Source organism: Elephantulus edwardii, unplaced genomic scaffold (assembly GCF_000299155.1).
Source record: "Elephantulus edwardii isolate Elephantulus edwardi_28Jun2011 unplaced genomic scaffold, EleEdw1.0 scaffold00047, whole genome shotgun sequence".
Taxonomy (NCBI): domain Eukaryota; kingdom Metazoa; phylum Chordata; class Mammalia; order Macroscelidea; family Macroscelididae; genus Elephantulus; species Elephantulus edwardii.
The window spans coordinates 4,176,755-4,182,096 of record NW_006399797.1 but is presented as its reverse complement, the minus strand read 5'-3'; the positions used below and the strand labels follow the sequence as shown (position 1 = coordinate 4,182,096).

The following is a 5,342-nucleotide window of genomic DNA, read 5'->3' as shown; positions in this document are numbered from 1 at the left end:
ATAAACAAGAAATTAAAGAACCATTAAATATTTAGAAACATTCAACATCAGAAGCTTTAAAATCTACCTGTATGTAGTAGCCTCTCAGAAAGCTACAAGCTGCATTTTACAAAAGTATTTCTCTAAGAATCTTTATCACCTATACAAAATTCTGTACAGTGTTTATACTGAAGCTAATACTGAGCTGCACTTGAATTCACATTCTTAGCTAGCAATTGCCTGAGCACACACGCATACGCCACACGTAAGACGGTCATTTATTCTTCGTCTTCATCCTCTTCCTCCTCATCTTCATCTTCTTCTTCCTCTTCCTCCTCCTCATCTTCTGGTTCACTCTTCTTCTTTGAGCCTGTTGGTCTGCCAGGACCTTTCTTCCCTGCTTCACTTTTGCCCTTGGCACGATATGCAGCAATATCCTTCTCATATTTCTCTTAGCTTGGCTGCTTTCTGTTCATACAGTTGTTCATCCTTGGCTGGTTGTTCATGCCACATTTCACCCAACTTCTTTGCAGTATCCCCAGTGGACAGCCCTGGGTGTTCACTTTTGATCTTTGGACGATGTTCAGAACAAAACAGGAAGAAGGCAGACGATGGCCTTTGGGGAGCATTTGGATCTTTTTTTCTTTCCTTTCTTAACCCCTTTGGAAGGCACGTAGTTTTTCATCTCCCTGTCATAGCGTGCTTTGTCAGTTTTTGCCATATCTTCAAACTTCGACTTTTCCTTTGCAGACATGGTCTTGCATCTCTCCGAGCACTTCTTGGAGAGCTCGGCGAAGTTTACTGACGAGTCAGGATGTTTCTTCTTGTGCTCCTCTCGGCATGTCTGCACGAAGAAGGCGTACAAAGACATTTTGCCCCTCGGTTTGTTGGGGTCTCCTTTGCCCATCCTGAGACTCGGTGCCTGCTGTGAACCAAGGAGCTTTTCTTGAGAGTCCCACAAAGCGACCAGACCCGACTGGGACACTTCCTTCCAAGGGCTCCGGTGTGAACTGATTTCAGAATAAGGTGTTTTTGTTGTTGTTATCTTTTTTCATTTCTGAGTGGAGAAATTTCAGAGGACTTTATATGACTCTCTCACTACCTCTCAAGAGATGACAGTGGATTTATCTGTCTTAATATCTAAATGTGAACATTTTTCACTGGTCCAGATACTCTAGAAATGTTCACAAAGTGTTGGAAATAAAAAAGTACATTAAGGCCTTTCTTTTTTTCACTTTCACAATGGAAAAAGATTTATTTAGTATAGATAATTCAGAATAAGTCTGAAATCTATTGTTTACAAGGTCATTAGAACTTGTACTCAACTTGATGATACCCAGTAACAATAAGAACAATATTACCTCTATTCTACAGTTTCTCTATTCTTAAATTGCCATTTTCTTCATGTTTGTGTGCCTCCACCCTCCATTCTCTTTAACTTTCTACACATGCATATATTCTTTTTCTCCTTTGTTTTGACATTTTCTTGTAATTTTTTTTTTTTTCATTCAAGATCTCATTTAAACTTTCTGAGGAACTCATAATCACCTCATTTTTATTTTTTCCATTGTCAACAATAAAATCCATAAAGGTCATGAAAACATTTTTAAAAAAGATTTAAAAGGACTAAACTGACTTAGAAGGGAATTTCCTGACCCTTTGGTGTTACAGAAATAATGCCTACTTGTTTAGCAATGAGAGAGAGATTGATTGATTGCTTGTTGAGAGATTCTCCCCAAGAGAGATTATTGCTGAATTAAATGCTTTCATTCTTGTTATTCAATATTGGTGAAGAAATGTTGATGGCAGTCCAAGTTGTGAAAATTCTCCTTAGGTGAATGTGTCTAATTGAATCAAAGTTTTAGAAATTACATATCCTTTGGCTCAGAAATTCCATTTTAGGCATATATTCTAAGAATAGAATAGGATAGGACATACAAATGTATTATCTGGGAAATACATTGGTCCATTGTTTATAAGTAAAGTTTATAATTTAATTATCCATGGTTAAGTAATTAAATAAAGTATGGCATAGCTAATAGAATATTTTGTGTTCATTAAAGTATGAAATTTGTATCTCTGACATGTAAAGAGGTTCCCTTTATGTATTTAATAATTTAAAAAATATTCAAAGAGTAGCTATGATAGAGTCTTTATCCTTTCTTATAAATAGCACAGGCATACACTTGTATATGCCCTCTGTGGAAAGAGACTGAAATAACTATTGATTGAACAATTATTAGTAATGATCTTATAGATTATTTTCTTCTGTATACATTTCTATTTACATAAGTATATTTATGCTATTGGTTATATAATCAGAAAAACTATAATCCTCAAATAACTTTAAAATTTCTTGATTAATAGCAATGTACCAGTCTAAGGTACTTTTTAAAAATTGTGTACTTCTTTATATTTATTTAGAAGGAGTATGGTCTTAGAAGAAGTGTGTCTTAGGACTCTCTATAAAGAGCATGAAAGGAGGAGGCATTCATCCATTTTCTCCAAATAGTCAAAGATGTCCCTGCAAACATTATCTTTTAGAAACATGTGTGTACATATGACTCATAAGTGGGTGCTTCTTGGTAAAACAGCAAAGAAAAATTGAGATAGGAAAAAAAAGCTGTGCAAGACAAGCCTGAGGTGAAACACTGAGAAAACGTATACTAGATTGAAAGTTTCACAAAACTAGTCATATAATTGCTTATTAAGTGTTAAACCTGAGAGTATCTATGATTTATGCTATTTTCTATTACATGCTAAATATCTTAGAGTCTTCTTTAACTTTGTGATCATCTATAAATTCTCTAAAGTCTCAACATAGAGGTTTATGAAAAGAACAATCTTCATTATTGTTGTTAATCTATAGACTGTACATCAAATATATACATTTGTTATTATTATTAGATGTGATTGAGTTGACTTCAAATCATTTTGATTCTATGTACAACATAATGAAACCCTTCTCAATCCTGAACCAACCTCACAATCTCTGCTGTGTTTAAGCCCCATCTTCAGATACTATGACAATCCTCCTCATAAAAGGTCTATTTTTCACAGTCCCTCACTTTTCCTGCTTTATGCAAATGATGTCACCTTGCTTGTATAAAGACTTGAGCACTTACTGAAGATCAACTACGACAACCTTCAATATGGGTTACATCTTAGCCTCAAGAAAATAATCCTTACCATTGGTTCAATAGGTAACATCATGATAAATGGAGAAAGGATTGAAGTGGTCAACAATTTCATTTTACTTGGATCTATCATCAATACCAAAGATAACAACAGTCAAGAAACAAAAGATGTATTGGAAAAATCTGCCACCAAGGACCTATTCAAAGTGCTAGAGAATAATAATACCAGTTTAAAGAGTAAGGTGCATTTGATCCAAGTCATGATATTTTCAATTACTTCATTTGCATTTGAAAGTTGGACAGCAAATAAGGAAGACACAAGATCCAATGCCTTTGAATTGTGGTACTGGAGAAGAGTACTGAATATTCCATAGACCAAAAGAGCAAACAAGTTTGTTCTAGAAAAAGAAAAATGAAGGTGTTCCTTAAGAGGCAAGAATGGTGGTGAAGCTTGGGAAATTCATAACCATAACAAGTGTTTATTTTTTTATAAAATTATCTCAGTGTCTCCTCAATAGCAGAAGAGTTTCATATAATCAACTTGTTCCTAAAAAGTTGGCAAGTCACTTTGATGTACCCATGTTGAATGATGTTAATGAACCTGTATTGCAGAAACTAGTATTTTTTGTCCCAAGAGTAATTTCCTACTCTGTTACCAATCCCATTTCATTCATATTGAGTGCCTGCTGCACAAGTCCTGAAGTTACAAGGAAATTATTTTATCCCTTTTAATTGACTTTCCTCTTGTTGCTTGTTCTTGGGTAACATTGCTATAATAGACAAAGATGTCCACATTTAAAACCTTTTCTTATCATCTAACTACATGCCTGCTACAAAGGTTGGTTTAGTTTGTTTGCTTTTTTAATTTTTTAAAAAAAATTTAGATTTTTCTAATCTTGTTCTATGAAGCCCCATCACTGCAATCAAATCATTTTGCTAAGGAATTCTGGTGATGTAGTCTACAGAGGGTTACACTGCTAACCCAAAGGCCACAGTGGCTCTGAGGAGAAAGTGCAATTGATTTCCTTAGAACCTAATGAAAAGTCAATTATGAGTAGGTTGTGATTCCACAGAAGTGAGTTTGAGTGGAATTGATCCCATTGCTAATATTTAGGAATCTAATTTCAGACAACTTTTCCTTTAAACAAATTGAAGGCTCAAAAATGCATTTAACAATTCTTACCACTGTGAGGATTTTACTTCACTACTCTCATCAATGTTCTCAATAGCATTACTTTGAGGTGTAGTTGATTCAATGGCACTTAACAACAACAACTATTATCCTTTAGATCCATTCCCAAAAGGGTTCTGGTGTAGCAGCAGGTTTTTAGTTATGATTTTAACAAAAGTTTACAGAAAAGTTGGAATTGCATGAATTCATTTTGCACATTTTCCTCCCTACCTGCCCCTAATTCACTTAAAAAAATATTCATTTATTCTTGCATAATGTCTTCCCTCCCACAAACCCTTTCCCAGTCCAGTTTGCAATGCACATCTTATGAATGTGGTCATACAAATAATGTCTAATCATATATTCCTTTGAAACAGTTTTTTTCTTTCATTTATTCTAATACAGTGTTCATTATTTATCCCCTCTTTTCTGAGTTTACCCAAACCCCCATGTCAATCCTCTTTTAAAACAATGGTTTTATGCAATATTTGTCCTTTTGTAACTGAGGTATTTCTTTCATTCAGCATACTGTCCTACAGGGTTATCCCTGTTGTATAATATTTTACGAATTTCTTATTTTTCAGTGCTGCTTAGTATCCCATGTGTGAATACACCATACTTTTTGTATCTATTTATTTGTCTATGGGCACTGAGGTTCGTCTATCTTTTTTGCTATTTTGACTAATGTGGCAAGCAGTCTTTTTATGATAGTTACCTAATACTGTCCTGATCCATCTGAGAACCAGCTCCAAAAGGATTTCTTCTGGGTGGTTTTTTTTTTTTAGATAGTGTTTTGTGTGTGTGTGTGTGTGTTTATTTCTTTTCTCTCCTCTATCAGTTGGAGATAAGAAAAATAGATGTTGGTGCAAAAGTGGTGGGCAAGCACTGCAAAAGGGGTAGGTGGCACTGGAATCTGAGTTTCTTCTTTCTAATGTGTGGACTTGTTTGGATTAAAATCTAAACATACCATCTCGATTATACAGATTAGTGTTGAGCAAATCTACTATTATAATTTGGGGAGTATAATACCCCACTTTTAATGTTATGTTTTGGCT

At 34.6% G+C, this 5,342-nt stretch overlaps 1 pseudogene; it reads right to left on the bottom strand.

The window, feature by feature from the left end:
* Nucleotides 1-257: 257 nt before the first annotated feature.
* LOC102852478 lies at nucleotides 258-886 on the bottom strand (annotated as a pseudogene).
* Nucleotides 887-5,342: the final 4,456 nt, after the last annotated feature.